The following is a 21425-nucleotide window of genomic DNA, read 5'->3' as shown; positions in this document are numbered from 1 at the left end:
AACATCTTCAATCTCCTTCCTTCTTGCTTTTGATGATGATATGATAATAGAATATGTATTCTTGAAGAAGATGTGTTCCTTCAAATAGTGATCCTTGTATTAGAGGGAGATCACCTTGACTTCTTGATGATGTTAAAAACTTCTTTCTTGCTTCTTTTAGATGAGTAAAATGGGGTTGGCAACCAAAGGCTACCTTTCAAATAATTTTAGGAGAGTAGGGCATATTTAGAGGAGTCCAACTCAAGAAACCATAAGCAAGAAAATGAGAAAGTATATAACAAATATGGTTAGAGTACGCATCAAAATCCCCATCCTTGATTGAAATGGTGGGTTACACAAGGCTCATGAGAGAATATGGGATGGAGGGTAGATTGGCATTGTCAGAAAATGAGAGAACAGTTTTATCTACAAAAGGAATATGGGATGGAGGTTATGTCTGAGTTCAAGGAGGCTTTTAGCTTGTTTGACAAGGATGGAGGTGGATGTATCACAACAAAGGAGCTTCGGATAGTAATGCATTCTTTGGGTTGAAACCCCAATGTATATTGGAAGTGGTCAAAATGTTTGATATTCAATAATCTAGTACTGAATACAATCAACCACAAAAGAGTAGTTCTAATCTGCCTGTAAATGAAACATATTAAATACACCATTCCAAATTGATTTTGGTAAGGAAAATCAAAGAAATAGATGAGATTGGTCACCCATTGCCTCCATATAGAGTAAACAACAACAAAGCCCACTCTCTCCTTTACGACACAAATTGTCACATGCCAAGATGAAGCCAAAAAGATACATTTAATGATATTATTAGGATGAGTCAATATATGAAGCCAATATACATAGATTCTCTGAAGGACTACTCAAACTAGAGTCAACTTGCCTCCAAGGGAGAGCCACCTATGTGCCCATGACAAAAGTTTATAGTGGATTTTATCTATAAGTCAACTCAAATCCTTAATTCCATAACAATTATGTTGGATAATAAATCGAAGATATTTAAAATCTGCATCCAATGCAGTGCAGATAACACCAAAAATATGATAAATCTCTAGTACCAATGCATCATGCGGGTAAGCAAAAATCATATGAGATTTAATATTATTCATAAGGAGTCTAGAGACCGATCAAAAGAGGTCAATTTTCTAAAGAGTAACACATCATCCACAAAAATAAAAGAAGTAATTGTGATTTATCTACCTACACACCTATAACCAAAATTACGTTTAATTAATCTACCTCGATACCTTCAACCAAAATTACTGCCCTTGTGAAATTTGTGACTAATTCTTCCACAATCCAATCTTGTACCCTCAATGTCTACTTCTCGCAAAAGTTTTTATGGATATTTGGAAGTAGGCATATTGTCTACTAACGAATATTATGTAATTTTCCTCCACCATCCTTGTAGAAATTATGGTGTAGATTTGCAACTACTCATGAAGATTTAATCAAAATCAGAAGACACAAAGCTACTCTATTTCTCTGCCGAAGTCAATTCACAGTTTAGAACAAAATTTTTATACATGCAATAAGAAATAACCCACATGCACAAAAAAGTATTCTTGGGGAAAGTAATATGCTAAAAACCCCAATGTTTTCTTGCATTAATATGATGAATAGAAATGTATTACTTTGCTCAACTGAGCACAACCTGCAAGTGAATAACGTGTCTCTCTGCTCACTGAGAAACCTTGACCCAGACCTAGTAAATTTATGCCTCTTCTTTAGCCCATATTTCCTTGCGTAATTCCTTAAGAAATTAGGCCCCTATTATTTAGGAATTTTTACAAAATGGATTGCGTAATTCCCAAGGTTGAACATCTCACTCCATGAAACACTTGTACACTCAAGACTAGTCTAGAATTGATGTTACACTGCCTTGGAATCTCCGGCACATTTAGGGAACTCAAATTCTCCATGCACTAGATATTTTGGGTTGATTGATGAGTTAACTAGATGATCACGAATTTTGATTGAAGTCCCACTACATAATTGGCCTTCCACTAGTTCCTCAAGTAGTTGGAACTATTTTAACTGAAAACAACATGAGATAACTAACTTTAATTGCTACAAATTAGCCATCATACATGCTTAACTAAACTCTAACTCCTCGAACTCTAATTTACTTAGTAAACCAGGTGACACAAGACATGTCACACAATTCAAATGCATCCAAGTTGTCCGTTGATGTGGAAATTCATATTTTTCTCAATTTAATCAAGGAAAAATCAAATTGAGAATTTCTTACTGCATTTTTTCAAGATTCCCTCTCTGCAAGAAAGGGATTATCAACCACTGCTATCATGCACCTATGGAACTCAAACTTCCCTCTTGACAAAGCTTTTGTCAAAATGTTAACATCTTGCTGCTTTATCAGAATGGAGTGTAACAACATCATCTGCCTCTATACACAATCCCATAAATGGTGATATTGGATATCTATATGGTTGGATTGATCATGAAATACATGATTCTCATACAGATTGATGCAACTCTGATTATCACAATTGGATCCATCATGTGACCAAATAGTCTAAAAAGTATCTTTCTCATCCATATCACCTCACATGTTGCTTGACTTGCATCTATGTATTACATTTTTGTCTAGTTGAGCACCACATGTATTTGCTTCCTGTCATACCAAGCTGAAAATTCCAACTGATGTACTCTTTCGGTTTGATGGAATTCATGCCTAATCTGCATCTCTCAAGCCACACAACTTCAATCCCTCTACTCCTCTATACCATTATCCAAACTAGATAGTGCCTTTGAGGTATCATAAAACATGCTTACTTTCCTTCCAAAATAGTTTGGTTTACTTAACCATAGCTTGGCTTATCTCGATAGCTACATGACACATATCTCGTCATGTGTTCACAATATACATGAGTGGACCCACTAGCTGTCGATAAATGGTAACATCCATTTCATGTGAAGTGGCATCCTCTTTCCTCTAGTTGCTCATTAGAATTGTCTCCATGGGCTTACAACTCTCCATGTAGAATCTCTATAGTATCTCATTTGCATACTTGCCTTGAGAGACAAACAATTCCCCATCACCTTGCCATACTTCCAACCTGAGAAAGTAATGCATGAGACCTATGTCTGTTTCAAATTCCCTTGCAAGGTCCTCCTTGCAAGATATGATCAACTACTCATCACTAGTTAAAATAAAATTGCAGTTTCTATGTACTTCCCTAAGGTACATTCTTTTCATACATCCTGCCTCTCAAGTGCTCCTTTAGGGAGGGTAGTGGCTATTTTTTTTATAATATTCAAGGTGCCATGATCTAAATAGCCAAGTCTTATCTGCTAAATTTGACCTACATCGTGGCCCTGAACCTTCTCTTCCTTAGTGCTTAATGCAACACTATCTTCCACATCTAACTTATATAGATTCTTCACACAAGTCTCAATACTCTTCACCTGTCCCATGGCTACGTGTCTGAGGAATTTTTTTTCCATTGTTGAAGATCAAATCATAACCACAGTCTTCCAAAACTGTAACAGAAATGAGATTTTTCTTTAGGCCTAGAACAAACATGACATCCTTGAGCTTGAGAGGGGAGCCTAACTCCATCTAAAAGGTGATTGTACTGATACTGGTCATGTTGTACCTTCTGTCTTCCCCACATTTGATGTGCATCTCGAGATCTTTCTCCTATAGGTCACTAAAAAAATCTCTACACCTAATAATGTTGAACAATGCATCTGAGTCCAAGTACCACACGCTCCCCATGACTATGTTGGAAATGCAGGTGATAAGGGTAAAGTGAAGGTCAAACTGTGAAGCCAAGGCTTCACCCACTGCTCCTCCTAAGATATTCTAACTTTTCTTTTTTGGTGGGCACTTCATGGCATAGTGCCCATATTCATGACAATGGAAGAATTTGTTTTTTGACAAACCTTTCTTCTTTCCCCCTTGGCTGGATTGTAGTCTAGTTTGAGATTCTTCCCTTTTCCCTTGTTTCCCTTCCAACCAATGAAAAGTTTTCTTCATCCTTGCCCTTAGATGAGGTCACATCTCTAGCATTCTCCTTCATTTCCTCATGTACCAAATCATACCATAAGTGTTCCCTATTAGGTAATTTCTCCCTCTCGTTCACTAAATCTAGATAGTTATGCCAACTCTTGGGAAGACCCAGAAGGGTTATTCTTACCAAGTCATCATTTGAAACAATAACACCAACTCCTCCAAGCTCATCACAAACTTGTGTGAACCTCCTCATATATTGCAGGATAAAGTCATTCTTCTACATCTTGATATTTCAAAGTTTATCCTTAAGCACCAAATTTTTGTGGTCACTAGTATTCCAGAATAAGTTTGTGAGTTCCTACCACATTGCATAAGGATTTTCTTTCCCATGGAGATTGTTGACGATGTGGTCCCGCACTCCCTCCAATATTATTCTCCACACCTTGGCTATAACTTTCTTCCACTGAGCAAGGTTTTGGGCATCAGATTCTGATGGTTTTGTAACATATCTCTTGATGTAATCGAATACGTCCTCCATGTGATCCTTCCAGTCTATGAAATTAGATCTTCCTTCCAAGACATACTCTAAATTTAGCCCGTTGAAGGTCATCTTCTCAGCTCTTAAGAGATCTTGCTACACTAAACTGCAAATTCGAACCTCTTGAGAAACACATTCGAAATTCTTGCTCTAATTTGAATCCTGCTATGATATAATGTAGAAATTATGTTGTAGATTTGCAACTGCTCATGAAGTTTTTAAAAATCATAAGACACAAACATACTCTACTGCTCTACAGAAGTTAATTCACAATTTAAAACAAAAATTCAGATATGCAATAAGAAATAAAACACACGCACACAATAATTTTCCTCGGGAAAGAAATCTGCTAAAAACTCTAATGCCTTCTTGCATCAATATGATGAATACAGATGCATTACAATTTCTTTACTCAACTCTGCATAACCTATAAGTGAATAACTTATCTCTGCACACTAAGAAGTTCAAACCCAAACTCTATCAATTTTTGCCTCTCCTTGAGCCCTTATTTCCTTCTACAATTTGTTCAGAAATTAGGCCCCTATTACTTAGGGTTTTTTCAAAAATGGATTGCGTAATTCCTAAGGTTGATCATGTGACTACATGAAACACCTGTACGCTCAAGACTAGTCTAGAACTAATGTTACACTGCCTTGGAATGTCCACCATAACTGGGGAACTTAGATTCTTTCCATGCAATAGCTATTTTGGGCTCATTGATGAGTTAACTAGATGATCACTGCGTTTGAGAGAATTCCTAGTGCACAACTAGCTTTCCACTAGTTCCTCCAACAGTTAGAATTAGTTTATTTGAAAACAACTTGAGATAATTGACTTTGATTGCTACAAATTAGCAATCACACAAGCTTAAGTGAACTCTAACTCCTCCAGCTCAAATTTATTGAGTAAAATGGGTGACACAAACCATGTCATACAAGCTAATTGCACCCAAGTTGTGTGATGATGTCGAATTTCATATTTTCTCAATTTATTCAAGGCAAAATCAAATTGAGAATTTCTTGCTGCATTTTTCAACAATCCTTTAGGTGAATCTAATCCATGTTGCGAATCCAACACAACTATGTGTTAATAACAACATCCAATGGATATAAGTAGAGTTCAAAATAGATAAAACAATCAAAAAACGCATATCAAAACACAATCGATGGCGGCCCTGAAAAGTACTTCAACTATGTTACCACCTACCCACATTCATCAAAAGTGCCTCCATTGCTCCTCTCACAATGTACACCTCTATTGTTGGCCTCCATTTCACTAAATCCCATAAGTTGTTGTCAACCTCCATCGCTCTACTTCTCGAAGAACCCATCAATAGAGTAAAGATGAACCCCTAATCCTTTACTTTTCTACTAGCGCCACATATTGAAAATTTTAAGACAAAAGATTTATTTTTTCTTATACAATTTCCCTTCATGTAGTAATGTTGAATGTAAATACATACAAGCTGTCTCTAATCGTATCAATAGAGATTGAAGGGACAAAAGAGTAATTAATGTATGGGAAATATTACGAAAGTGAAATATCAGTGCTAGTATAGGCGTTGTAAAGCCCTCGAGTCATGGTGCGATCAACGAAGGATGCACGACAGGCGCACGATGAGTTGGAGGTGTGACCAGCGAGTTGGGAGCGCCCGCACGTTGCGACGAGCTGACTAAACAAAGGAAAAAAACCAAGGCAAACACGAAAGTCATCTTAAAAATGACTAAGTGTAGAGAATTGGTGTTGAACTTATATGGTAGGTGGTCCCATGTATGGGCGCCCACACCATGGGCCGATGCAACAAAGGGGCAAGTTGGACAAAATAGTGGGTTGGCTTGGCGGGTCGACACCCCAACCGAAGGGCCAACCACCATATAAAGGAGCAGGCGGAATGGTGGCAAAACAAAAATAACGAATCTTCTAAGTTTCTTGGCGAGCAAAGAGTGTGAGCTCACTTGGAGGAGACTGAAACCTTGGAAAGGTGTAGGCAAAGTTCACAGGATGAAGCAATTAGTCGCAGAACAGTGAACATGTTTCGGCTGGCCGCAGGCAACGAGTAGCGGGTGATGCAGGAGCATTCAACTCAAAGGGAATTATTGTAAATAATAGACATAGGGGTCATGCATTAGTTTCCTAAATTCCAAGTTACTTAGACATTCTCAAAATAAATAAATAAAACTAGGAGAGCTTTTAGGCACAAAAGGAATGGATATGGACCATTAAGTGATAAGGAAAGCTTTTCTATTTTAGAACAAGGGAAAAAGACAAAATAAAGCTGAAGGGATGCTTTTGCCATGTGTATGCATTGCATGTAGAGTTTTAGAGTTTTTAGTTGAGTGATTTTAGGATTTTTTATCATGCTAAGTTTAATAGATTATGGAGCCTCAAAGGCATTGAAGGTAGGAGTGGGTGTGAGGAGTGAGTGTGAGGAGTGAGCAAGGTTCTCCTTGGGAGCCTTCGGGCAGTTTGTAAAAGGGCCATAGATTTGCATATCTGGCCATGAATAGAAAGATCTGTGTGAATATTTGTTTTATGTGAATATGAATATGTTGAATTCGATTTGTATGGATATGTTTGCGTTTAACAAATTCTGAGATATGGTTCTGTGCATGATGGCAGAAATCGATGTTATATAATGTTGAAATCATATGGGTGTTGATGGTTCTAGTTTTGTTTCCATACGAATTGCTGTGTGTTAATCCAGTTGCTTGTCGTTTTTCTCAACGCGCAGTTGCTGTGCGTATTAATTATTGAATCCGCTATCTTGCGTGTGATGATACATTGCCTTGAATATACAGTTACGCAGGTGTTTTTCTAATGATATACCGCCTTGAATTGAACCTTGTCCTCGCAGAATTCTTGAATCTCCATCTCAGTTTATATTTGAAATTATACCTGGAAGTTGTCACTCCTGTTGAGCCCACAACCAGCATCAAAGACCTCTGAAGCTGTCCGTCGTGTGACAAATATTCAAACCTTTCGGTTGTGGAGTGATAGAGTAACCAGGCCGAGAGCAGCTTAGGAATAAACGGTATAACCGTTTATCTATCACCTAAACCGCGGACTCAAGGCAGAAGCTCGGACTTTGAGCGATAACACGTAGGGACAAATGTATGTAAAATGATAATTTAACTGTTAAATGATAACAGATTTCAACAATTAAATAAGGCGAATATACGCAGCAATTAGTCCTTGAAGAGCTGCGCCCATACCAAAGTAAAGATAGACTGTGGATGTGCGTAAGTAAGTGGGCAGACATATGAGGAATACGCATTAGCGACTTATATATATATATCGACCCGAACCCAGCATGGAGAGTAGAGAAATACATATAGCATTGGTCCATAATATACGAGTCTTTGCCCATGGCAAAGTCCAGCCTATATAACTGACGTCGATATCAAAGGTGAAGGGAGAATCTACGGGCGTATATAACATGGATATACATATACATTGTGTGGGTAAGTCCACCAATTATATGTTTCTTTAAAGAATTTCATGAAGAGCACTATGTGTTAAACAAGTATGGTTTTTATAGCATTGTGTGTTAGACAAGCATGGGTTTTGTAAATCATGAGATTACAACGCCATGAAACAAGCTTTTAGATGCATGGTGAACGGAGGATCCTGGTAGAAGCGGCCTGGAAGCGGCCTGGGCTGCATCAGGTGGTATCAGAGCTAGAATGCTCAACTGAAGATGTTGGTTTTTTTTTAGAACTGAAGTGGGATGAATGATTTTTAATCTGATATGCAAACTACACAAGTGAACAAGATTGCGGAAGAGGAAAGAAGACAAGATCATGCAAGATCTTAAGAGGTGAGATTATTTTTCTGATTTGAAATTTATAAATGAAGTTTATGGTTGCAGAGACGGTGGCAGTGAACCTAGCATTCAGCTGAAGGCTGGATAGGGAGGACAATTGCAGTGAAGAAGAAGAAGGTGAGTTGAAGAGATAACCTAGAGAGAGCAGAGGAGTGCTCAAGAGGTTCCAGAGGAAGTGAACCAGTACTTACCAAAAGACTGAGTGAGGAGAGCTCGGTGAGGTAAGTTGTAGCAAGAGAGGTTTCTGTTACAGAGGCTATTAAAACTCATGGTGAATAGAAAACTTACGAGGAAGCAGTCTGCCAGAGGCAGAGAGAGTTTTTATAGAGGAAGAATAGGTTCAGAGACATGCCACAGAGATGAAATGACTGCAGAGGTTCGAAAAAGAGAGATTGCAGAGATAAAGGTACAATTGTAGGTACTAGAAAAATGGCTACAAGAGCGGGGAAATCGGAAAGGAAAATGGATCTTTCCACTGAAGAGAAAGAGAGTGATTTGGCGACAGTTGCAAAGGAGGTTGAGGCAAATTGTGATTGCCTTGTTGAAAAAGGGACTTAGAGTTCTTGCGCCAGAGTTGGAGTTTGAAATTCCCACATGCAGATATATTAAAAGAAAAATGTTGAAGGAAGCAGTCAAGACTGAAAAGTCTTGTGGTTTTAAAACTAATGAATTGTGTATGTTTGCAGGTACAATACAGGAAGATGAGCAAATTTTGAAGTTTGTTCAAGAAGAGTTGAATTTGAAGACTGTTCAGATCGATGCTGAGATAACAAGATCACAGGAGGAAATGAAGACAGAGGAGAAGATCATTGATGATTTCTTGAGTTATTGGACAAATCCAGTGAGATGGATAATGTAAAACCATGTATTTTTGTAGCTAATAATTGTGGTGTGATTACAGGTTTTACTGAGGAGGATGTGCAACCTTGTGCAACTGTTATAGCACAAGAGGAAGTTCTTATGGATGCAGAAGAAGTGTATCAGTGTGTAGCACGGATAAGTGAAGCAACAGTTGAGTCTGTTAAACTTGGTGATTTTCAAACTGGAAGTTTATGTATGAATGCAGGTGATGATGATATGCTTCAGCAATGGTACAGAGAAATTGCATTATTAGAATACTTGTTGAAGAATCCAGAATATGACAGAGAGATTGCAGAAGAAAGAGTTCAGTACAATGAACAAAAGGAGAAAGACATCATGGAAATAGATGGTATGGGAGGAAGACTGGTTGATAGTCTTAAGAGTTCTTTAGAGAATTATTTGGGCAGAGAGAATCAACATACTGATGTGCTGATTGAGATGGAGAATTCAGAACAGCATACTGAGATGCTGGCAGAGGGAAGTAAGGCACTCATGCCTTATGATTTTTGTTTTAACATGTGTTTTGTGAATGCAGGAATTGTTGCCGGTGCTTAGAAACATTTGACTCCGCTGAGCAGTCAAATGAAGGAAAAAGAAGTTCTCTGTTCCAGAAGACAAGAGGGGGTGGATGATCGGGTGGCAGTGAGAACAGAGACCAGTATAGAAGCAAGAAATCAGCAGCTTGAATATTTATTGGACAAGGAAATTGAATTAATCAGAAGAATCATGCTGGAAGTGTCTCAGAAAAAGACATCAACAAAGAAGAGAAGTAGCAGAAGAAGCAAGAGGAAGACAACAGAAGATTGCAAGAGTACAGCTAGTGGAGCAAAGCAGCATAAAGTGTGGAAACCTGGAGAAGAACAACAGACAGAAGTAGCAGCAAAGGGAAAATTACAGTACAAGATATGGGATCCATGCAAACATAGATCTGAACACATGATCAGGAGATCATGAAAATTTTCTACCTTGGGAGTATGATGCGGGAGCATTCAACTCAAAGGGAATTATTGTAAATAATAGACATAGGGGTCATGCATTAGTTTCCTAAATTCCAAGTTACTTAGACATTCTAAAAATAAATAAATAAAACTAGGAGAGCTTTTAGGCACAAAAGGAATGGATATGGACCATTAAGTGATAAGGAAAGCTTTTCTATTTTAGAACAAGGGAAAAAGATAGAATAAAGCTGAAGGGATGCTTTTGCCATGTGTATGCATTGCATGTAGAGTTTTAGAGTTTTTAGTTAAGTGATTTTAGGATTTTTTATCATGCTAAGTTTAATAAATTATGGAGCCTCAAAGGCATTGAAGGTAGGAGTGGGTGTGAGGAGTGAATGTGAGGAGTGAGCAAGGTTCTCCTTGGGAGACTTCGGGCAGTTTGTAAAAGGGCCATAGATTTGCATATCTGGCCATGAATAGAAAGCTCTGTGTGAATATTTGTTTTATGTGAATATGAATATGTTGAATTCGATTTGTATGGATATGTTTGAGTTTAACAAATTCTTAGATATGGTTCTGTGCATGATGGCAGAAATCGATGTTATATAATGTTGAAATCATATGGGTGTTGATGGTTCTAGTTTTGTTTCCATACGAATTGCTATGTGTTAATCCGGTTGCTTGTCATTTTTCGCAACGCGCAGTTGCTATGCGTATTAATTATTGAATCCACTGTCTTGCGTGTGATGATACATTGCCTTGAATATACAGTTACACAGGTGTGCCTTTTTCCGATGATATACCGCCTTGAATTGAATCTTGTCCTCACAGAATTCTTGAATCTCCATCTCAGTTTATATTTGAAATTATACCTGGAAGTTGTCACTCCTGTTGAGCCCACAACCAGTGTAAAAGACCTCTGAAGCTGTCCGTCGTGTGACAAATATTCAAACCTTTCGGTTGTGGAGTGATAGAGTAACCAGGCCGAGAGCAGCTTAGGAGTAAACGGTATAACCGTTTATCTATCACCTGAACCGCGGACTCAAGGCAGAAGCTCGGACTTTGAGCGATAACAGGTAGGAACAAATGTATGTAAAATGATAATTTAACTGTTAAATGATAACAGATTTCAACAGTTAAATAAGGCGAATATACGCAGCAATTAGTCCTTGAAGAGCTGTGCCCATACCAAAGTAAAGATAGACTGCGGATGTGCGTAAGTGGGCAGACATATGAGGAATACGCATTAGCGACTTATATATATATCGACCCAAACCCAGCATGGAGAGTAGAGAAATACATATAGCATCGGTCCATAATATACGAGTCTTTGCCCGTGGCAAAGTCGAGCCTATATAACCGACGCCAATTTCAAAGATGAAGGGAGAATATACTGTGGGCGTATATAACATGGATATACATATACATTATGTGCGTAAGTCCACCAATTATATGTTTCTTTAAAGAATTTCATGAAGAGCACTGTGTGTTAAACAAGTATGGTTTTTATAGCATTGTGTGTTAGACAAGCATGGGTTTTGTAAATCATGAGATTACAACGCCATGAAACAAGCTTTTAGATGCATGGTGAATGGAGGATCCTGGTAGAAGTGGCCTGGGCTGCATCAGCGGGAAGGTGGGTCGGCGAGTTGTTACTGAGGTGAGGCAAGTTAGGCGAAGTCGCAATTCGAGAGAGTGGGGAGAACGAGAGTTGACTCACAAGTTTGGCCGCAGGCTAGGTGGGCGCACACAGAGGCGTCAGGTACACTACGGTAGGCATGTCAGATGAGCTAGGAAAGCTCAGGCGAAGGCATCGAGTAGGTCAAAACAGTGAATATGTGTAGCGACTCACCCAGGTGAGGCGAGTTGGGTTGAACGCGCCTCGCATAAAGTTGAATGAGCGTGGCGAGTTGGGTTAACTGGGCATGCGACATGATAACTTGGTGAGCAGACGACCTCGGGCGGTGGGTGCTCAGGTGAGTTGAACGGCAAGTTGGTGGAGCACGCTGGCAGGTCGACACGGTGAGCTGGGTGACTGTGAATGAAGGTTGGAACGCAAGAAGGTGTTGTCCAGTGTTAACGGTGGGTGTGCCGAAGGTGAGTAGGGCGACTCATGGGTCGGGCGACATGGCATAACGAGCCGGTGCGATGGTGGTTTAGTGCGATGGTTGAAGAGTTGGCACAGGTGGGTGATATGCCCCGAAAACACTAAATGGGAAGCCAAATGACGAGCTCCCGAACTTCAGAATGATGAAACAGTGAAGTAGCCCAGTGGGCGCCTCTGCCCAATGAAATGGCAAGGCTACACACTGTGCAGTCCAACTTTGTAAATTTGCAGGTTGAATGTAAGTTTATATAAAAACTGAAGATTATCATTATTATTTAGGTAGACTCATATTGTAGGGAGATGCCCCTTCTGGTTTATATCTGCAGTGCACTTTTGGTTAAAATGATAATGATGATGATGATGAATGTAATGTGAAAGATAAATACTTAGTAAAGTGAAAAATAAACTAAGTATAAAAAGTAGGCGTAGTCCATACTTGCAAGTATTCTTAAAAAGAAAGTGGGTGGTGGTGCCGCACCCCCCATCATGTGGTTGGAAGAGTACCGCAAGGTTAGGGGCGTGACAGGCGGGATACACTAGTAGCCCAGAAGGTGGGAGACTTAGGGTGCAATGTGAGGGTCAATTTTGTACTTGTTAGATAATATTTTCTTAAATTGATAAGTTTTTGTCGTAATTGTTAATTTTCTTAAATGTGTTTCATCTTAAGTGGTCATTGCCTCAAATATAATGTTGTCTTAAAATATTTTTGTCTTAATGTGTTTTTGTCTTAAATATAAAGTTTTGTCTTAAGCTATTTTTGTCTTAAAATAAAGTTGTCTTAAAATAAAGTTTTGTCTTAAAATATTTTTGTCTCAAACTCTTTTTGTCTTAAAATATTTTTGTCTTAAACTGTTTTTGTCTTAAATATAAAGTTTTGTCTTAAAATATTTTTGTCTTAAACTGTTTTTGTCTTAAATTTAAAAATTTGTCTTAAAATATATTTGTCTTAAGTTGTTTTTGTCTTAAATATAAATTTTTGTCTTAAAATATTTTTGTCTCAAATTGTTTTTTTAATGTAAAATAATTAAAATAAAAAGTGGCTTTTTAAGACAAAAGATTTGTTGTCTTAAAAAAATGTCTTAGAAGTGCCCTTGGTGTAGTAGTGTATAATTACATAAAATTTAGAATAAAGTAAAAAAATAAAATTAATAACTTATTTATAATTAGAATTAGAATTAATAACTTAAAATCCTAGACATATTAATTTTCGATATCTGTTACTTAAATCCATATTAATTTTGCATATGTGTTGATGGGTAAATATATTAATGGAAAGAGATTTGATCCATATGATGCCCTTGATAGATGTAAAATTAAGATGAAATAAAACTCAATGTGATAACGAGGAGAATAGCCCTTGAATTGTAATGCACCTTCCCAAACAACTAAATAAATATAGGCCAGGAGAATGCCCTTTAGGTTAGGATTCATTGTGTACGATTTGAGGGGACAGGAATCCAAGTTGACCCTAAAAAGAAGGATAGAGAGAATGCAATGGAATTCAAAATTTGAGATATTAGTAATCCATAACAACTCAAAAGTTCACCGATTACAAAATATATATTAGATTTATCTATAATTTTTTAAATATTTATAAATTTTATTATTTTCAAAAATTACTGTAATAAATTGTTAGTTTATATTTAAATTAAAATGAATTAAAATTTATTTTAAATAGAAAATAAATATTTATAAATAGATTTTTTTAATATATTTATTAATTTCCTGTACGATGGCATTAATTTGAATGGTTGTTTTGTAACAGTGCTTTTAGGTGGAACGTTTTTAGCCCATGTTACCTTAAAAAAATATTATTAATAGATTATTATTGCAAAATTATTATTATTTATTATTTTAAAAATCATTTGTATATGAAAATTAGGGTAATTTAAGAATCAAAGTGAAACAAAATAAAGGGGGAAAAATGGCTAAAACATGACACAAGTGCAAAGCGCATCATGTTTCTTTTCGCACTGTGTGGGCGTTGCAGACATTTGAAGCTATTTAGGGTTTCTCGCGGTTTGCAGAGATTTGAAGGGTTTCCGGTTGTTCCGTAAAGCGAAACGGGAAAGAAAGGAATGGGCAGAAGGAATGAGAATCGAGTTCCAAAGCGATGAGAAGGGATTCGAGGGAGCTTGGTTTCAGGGAACTGTCACAATTCCTGGCAGGCTCGGCGATCCTTGCCGTATACAGTTGGATAATTTTGTAAATGATAACGGCGAACCAATGGTAGAGGAGGTGCAGCCGGATAAAATGCGACCTGTTCCGCCTTGAAGCCAGTTGGCTGTTCCCTTACGGGACGGATTATTCGTAGAAGCGTACGACAAAGACTGCTGGTGGCGTAGATTCGTCATGACGAGGCTCTTCTGTGGGAAGGAGTTTTGGTTGGTTTACTTTCTCGCCACCAAAACTCTCTGCGCACATCGCCTTTCAGCCTTACGTACCGCTCACGACTGGAAAGACGAAAACTGGCACTTGGATTGATTCCTCGATCTAAGGTCCTTATCTCTTTTATTTCCAACCGATTTTTGGTGGAATTGTTATGATTATTTTCAAACCACCTATTAGGGCTTACGTAAATAAAAAAGTGCAGATTTCTTAATGTTCTCATGGCTATGTCTGGGACCGAACATATCGTAGCTTTGGAAGAGAAGTGATCCGGTCGGATCACCTCCCCTCTACCTGTGTTCAGCGAAATTCTTTCCTTGATTTATCAATTCATTTTTATTCTGAATTCAAAACTAGTCCTAGATAGACTTAGGATTTATTTTCTGTTTCTTGCCTTTTAGACTAGATTCACATTTATATTAATTCACTGCAATTTTAGAAGTCTCATTTTGCGTGAGAAAGTTCATTGGTGGCAAAGCCCTTGTGTTAAATGGAAAATTTCTTTCTTGTGTTGATTGTAAATTACAAACATCACAAGCTAGCAGTGAGACCTAGAGGGAGGGATAATTGGACCCAATTGGACCAGTCCAATCACAACCCAGCCCCAAGGGAAAAGAGCCTAATTTAGGGTTTTAACAAGATCTTTTGCTAAATGTCAAGATCTTTTGCTAAATGTTGATGAGGTTGTTTTTTGGCTGTCAACCTTTTTGGGGCTAGGAGGGCCACTAACCAGTATTCCTTTAGAGGTTTGTTTTTTCAAATCTTGTCTATTTATAATGGTTCCTTCCAAACATACTTACTATTTGGAGTTGCTTTCATAACAAGCAACTACAACTATTCCAATGAAGGTAGTAAAACACTTCTCAAAACAAAGTGTAATGGTAAGAGAAAAACTTCTTCTTTTTATCATATTGTTCAAGTTATTTTAAATTGTAATGATAATTGTATGGATGACAGTACTTGGGACTAATTTATAAGAATGTTACTGGAGGGATTGCAAGAGTATGATTACAATAAGGTATGTGTGGAACTTGAAAATTGTTATTTTAAGGTATGTTCTATGGTTAGAGCTTGAAAATTGTTATTTTAAGGTATGTTCTATGGGTAGAGAAATTTATTTCAATTTTCAGAGATAGCTCAATATCTTTTCTAGATTAACAATCACATCAGCATAATAGTAAATTGGAGATAGAACATAAACATAATAGTAGCTAAAACAGGAGGAAACAAGATGTGAGGCTATCCAGGGAGAAACCCAATGTGGGGAAACCTTGATCAATTCTTCTTATATTTTCTTCACATGAGGATAATAGTAAATTGGAGATAGAACATAAACATAATAGCAGCAAGACAAGGGGAAACAAGATGTGAGGCTAGAGGGACAAACCACAATGTGGGGAAACCTTGATCAATTCTTCTTATATTTTCTTCAATAGTTCAGCAGTCCTACAAATATTGCTAGATTCAAAATTAAACTAAATTAAAATTCAAATGAATATAAGTGGAAAAATACAGAACCATTGCCAATTCAACGAGGAAAATGCCAACAGAAATAGGAAAATCAAACCAATATTGATCAAAACAACCAACAACCAATAACACCGTCTGTCTATAAATTCAAAGTGAATTCAAATACATATACATGTCATTATTATTAACTATTTAGCAAATTGATGACAAGTTTGTCTTTGTTTTAAGCACAATTGTATCAGTTAATGCAATTGTTTTGCTGAATTTGAAATAATTTTACTTGAATTTAGATATGGGTGAAAGTAGCTATTATGAAATAGCTAAATGTACATATTTTTCTCAATAAGTTATATATCTTTTCTTGATTTATCAATTTATTTTTATTGGGAATTCAAAACTAGTCCAAAATGCCTTATCATCATTTTATTTTTTCTCTTGATTAGGATGAGGCCTTTATATTTTCCTAATCTATATAGACTTAGGATTTATTTTCTGTTTCTTTCATTTTATACTAGATTCACATTTATATTACTTCATTTTTAGAAGTCTCATTTTTCCTTAGAAAGTTCATTGCTGACTAGCCCTTAGGTCAAATGGAAAATTTCTTTCTTGCAATTGCATTAGTTCAATTGCCTCTTGTTGATTGTAAATTAAAAACATCACAAGCTAGCACTGAGACCCAGAAGGAAGGATAATTGGACCCAATTGGACCAGTCACAACCACTAGCCCAAAGGGAAAGGAGCCTAATTTAGGGTTTTAACATGATCTTTTACCAAATGTTGTTGGCGTTGTTTTTAGTTTCAACTTTTTTGGGACTAGGAGGGCCACTAGAAAGTATTGCTTTTAGAGTTTTGTTTTTTCAAATTTTATCTATTTATAATGGCTCCTTTCAAACTTACTTACTATCTTGAGTTTCTTTCATAATAGGCAACTACCACTACTCCAATGAAGGTAGTAAAACACTTCTCAAAACAAAGTTTAATGGTAAGAGAAAAACTTCTTTTTATCATATTGTTCAACTTATTTTAAATTGTAATGATAACTTTATGGATGAGACTGTGAAAGACCAAGACAAATATGACTAGTGTTCTTGCAGCGATTCCAAGAGTATGATTACAATAAGGTATGTGTGGAACTTGAAAATTGTTATTTTAAGGTATGTTCTATGGTTAGATAAATTTATTTCAATTTTTAGAGTTAGCTCAAATATCTTTTCTAGATTAATAATCAGCTTAGCATAATAGTAAATTGGAGATAGAACATAAACATAAATAGCAACCAAGACAAGAGGAAACAAGATGTGAGGCTAGCCATGGACAAACCACAATGTGGGAAACCTTGATCAATTCTTCTTATATTTTCTTCAATAGTTGGGCAGAGAGAGACATAGTACATATACAACAAAATTCAATACTTTGGCTTATCTAAATAACAACACAAATCATGTCAAAGAAGATGATACATGAGGTAACTAAACTCATTCTCAGAGGTGACTCCATCAGCATGTTGCAGCTGTCATTGTGGTGCACCTCATTATGATGCTCTCCATCAGGATGTTGCACTCATTATCATGGTCACATGATGCACCCATCATCACTATGCTTCATCTCATCATGCTTCCCTAATCATGATTGTACCCATCACTATTGTCAACTTATATTGCTGCACCACTATCATTAACGTGTTGTTCATCACAAACTACATCATAGGGATACTGATCTCTCTCATCTAGATATGTAGCTGCATCCATTGGCTGTATCTAAAAATGTTGCATAAACCATGTAGTATCCAACCATTGTGCTGCATCTCCTATAACGTTGTCCACCTCCTCCATAAGAAGGAACACTACATAGTGCCCTGGCTACTTGCTATGATAAGCTATGATCCCATAGTCCTAGGATACAAACAAGGTTATCATCAACATGTGGCCCACTAAAATACTATGCTGATATGTGTGCTATTGGAGCTTCTTCTCATCTAAGGTATGGAGGTTTCTCATTGTTGTAGCAGTTCCTTTTGTCAATGGTATAGTCCTTCTCACTGTTGATGAGAACCTCTTGTGACAGGGTATAGGATCTCCTCATAAAACATGTGAAGAGACCTCTCCTTTCTAGGTGGTTGGTCTTTAGAACTAAGGCCAAGATGTGCACCTAAAACACATTCTTAGAACTCTTAACAATGTCTCTTTCTTACAGCTGATAGGTGGTGTAGAAGACTACAACTAGGGCCTCATTTGAGGTTTCTCTATCTCTATCTAGGGTGAAAAGACTTGATGCTAGGGCATGAAGGAACTTTGGCTAGGGAATGATGTACACTAGGGTAGCTTGTATAGGCCTCCTTCACCATGCTAGATCTCGAGCTTGAACTACCCCTAGGCATCATGAACTGCGGTTAAGTCTCCTTGATTGAATGGAAGTTAGATCAGCTTCTTTAGGACTGATGCTAGGGAAGTATTAGATCTTTTCTTGACTTACTGTGGCTAGGGCTCCTTGTTTAGTCTCCTTCCATCTATTTTGATTGCTTGATGGAGGATGAATTTCACTACTGAAATCCAATCCCCATTAAAGGAAAGGTGCTTCCACTAGTAATGGAACCAATGGAATCCTTGTTAATATTTTCTTTCCACCAAACATTTGACATTGTGTACAACTTCTATTACCAACTTGGTAGTCTTGATAATGATATCATACTTTAAAAACTTAGTTATCCATCTCCCTCTCCTTCCATCACTATCAGGTTGAGTTAAAACAATTTTGACAACACTATGAGTTAAAATAGGCAATAATAGAAGAGTCAAGGAGATAGACTCTAAAGGCTTTGAGAGGTTGAACTAAATATTAGTCCTATTTTTCAATGATTTCATACTTTAGCTCAACATATCTCATGACTTTGCTAAAAAATGAAGTGGGTTGGTCATCTCCATCTTTATTCTTTTACAAAAGAATGACAACTAAGGTAGTTTCAGAGGAAAAAGAAAAGATACTAAATGGTCCAAAGTAATGGGGACTCACTAAAATGGGGGCTTCTGCCATTTCCTTTTTAATCTGATCAAATGCATACCTTGTAGGAATGGTTCATTTAACTTCATGGTTCTTTTTCAGCATATCAATTATGTCCTTAACCTTAACTATTTCATCATAATTAGGGATAAACCTTCTTAAAAAAATAATTTTCCCAAGGAAAGCTTGAATCTCCTTCTTATTCCTTAGTAATATAAGTGCCTGAATTTCTGAGAATCTTTTAGCATCAATTGCAACTCTTTCTTTGGAAATTATGTGGCCTAGCAATTTTCCTTCTTGGAGTCCAAACAAAGACTTCTTGGGATTAAGGGAAATCCCAAATTTTCTACACCTATAAAATACCTTTCTCAAATTATTTAAATGCTTTTGGTCATAACGTAAAATCATCTAAATAAATAACAACAAATTTTTTGGTCTTACCCACAAATTCCAAGTCGATAGCTCGCTGCATTGTTAGTTAACTGAAAAGGCATGGTGGAATACATGAATGTGCCCCAAGGATTTGTGAATGCAGTTTTTTCTCTATGCTATGGACCAACCATAATTTGATTATATCCACAAAAACCACCTAACATGGAAATTCAATTGGCTCCTGAAACTTTCTAAATTAATTGATCCATATTATGTAATACATAATTATCTTTCACAGAATATTTATTCAAATTCCTAAAATCTACACATAATCTAATTTCACCATTCTTTTTTCTCAATAGAACTATATTGGCTACCCAATTGGAATATCTCAATGGAACTATTATTTTAGCATCAAGTAGCTTCTTAAGTTCTTTTTCAATAATAGGAACAAGCACAAGATTAATTCTCCTCAATTTTTCTTGAAAGGTTTTGCTTTTGGTTTTAATGGAATTTAATGTTCAATAGTACATGTATCATATGTTTTTAATTCATTATAAGATGAGGAAATAACATCTTTGTAGGCTTTAAGGAGGGCTAAATATTTGTGTCTGGCTTGCATTGACAAGGATGCATAAATTTCAACATTTCTAATTTCTTAAGAACTTCAAATGTTATAAATTTCAATATTTTCCTCATGTGAATTTGATAGCAGATTTTTGGGAACATGGTTATGATCAAAGAGCTTCTGAAGAGCGACTAACCCTTTTGGAATAAAATTGTTAGATAATTGAATAATGTTATGATCAGCAAATTTTGGGTCAAATTATGGTGTTTGATCTTCATTTCAAACTTCAAGATTATCAAGTTGTCTTCTTAAACTTGCAGATTTGATAATTCGTCAATGACCTGCAAAAATGATTTTAGTTGCTAGTCATCATCAAATATTTGTCAGTGCTTAAGATTTTCAGGGATAGATTGTTTGTACTTGACTTGAATTTGGTATTAGACTAGCATTTGATCAATAACTTTAAAAGAACTAGCAGAAACAACCAAGTAATATGCATGAACATTTAGATCTCTAGGAATAGCAGTGATATTGAATGCTAAAAAGAAATTTTTAATTGAATATCAAATCTCATTCCTATAAGATCTTAGTCTCAGGTGACACTAATTCCTAACTTGACAATATGTTCATAATAAAAAAATACACTAAATTATGCACCTTAAGACTTCTTGCTAACTCAAATCCTAGGAAGAAAGCTTCATACTATGATACATTATTAGTTACATCGAATTAAAGCTTACATGATTGGGTAATGCTTTCTTTATTTGGTGAAATTAATATAATTCGAGCTCTTGCTCCATCAAGCAAGAACCACCAAAGTACAATTTCCAAATATCATTGTTGATGGTTTTAGGTTTGTCAACAATCTTTTCAATAGTAAGGTGAGTATTTTGTGAATTATTAGTTGATAATTCAAAACACCCAAAGTCTTGGTCAACCTTATAAATAGGATGATTTTTAGCTTGATCATATTTACAAACAGTATTCATAAATCTAACATCTCTCTATAATCTGCGATGCTCACCACTATATACCAAAATAGTGACATAAGACATGTCCATTTGTAGGCTTCCTCCTAATTTTGCACAACAAGATCTTGATAACAGCATGCCAAATTTTGGACCGCAATGTCTAAAACCACACTTTTGACAGGGATATGGGCTAAAGTAACCACCCGATCTTTAATAAGGCTAAGATAAAGTACTTTCTTAGAGTAAATTGTGTAAAGATGATGATAAGTTCTAGTGACTTCTAATTGTAGCTGGTCCATGATTACCTTTGGCATCAGATTATGGGAAGCCCCAAAATCTAGCATACAGTTATATAAAAATAAATCATGAATTTTCGGAGTCACATAAAAAGTTGGTACATTGTGATCAAT

Source organism: Pinus tabuliformis, chromosome 6 (assembly GCF_031772625.1).
Source record: "Pinus tabuliformis cultivar Carrire ecotype Pingquan chromosome 6, CPIR1, whole genome shotgun sequence".
Classification (NCBI taxonomy): Eukaryota; Viridiplantae; Streptophyta; class Pinopsida; order Pinales; family Pinaceae; genus Pinus; species Pinus tabuliformis.
Note: the sequence above shows the minus strand (reverse complement) of the source record.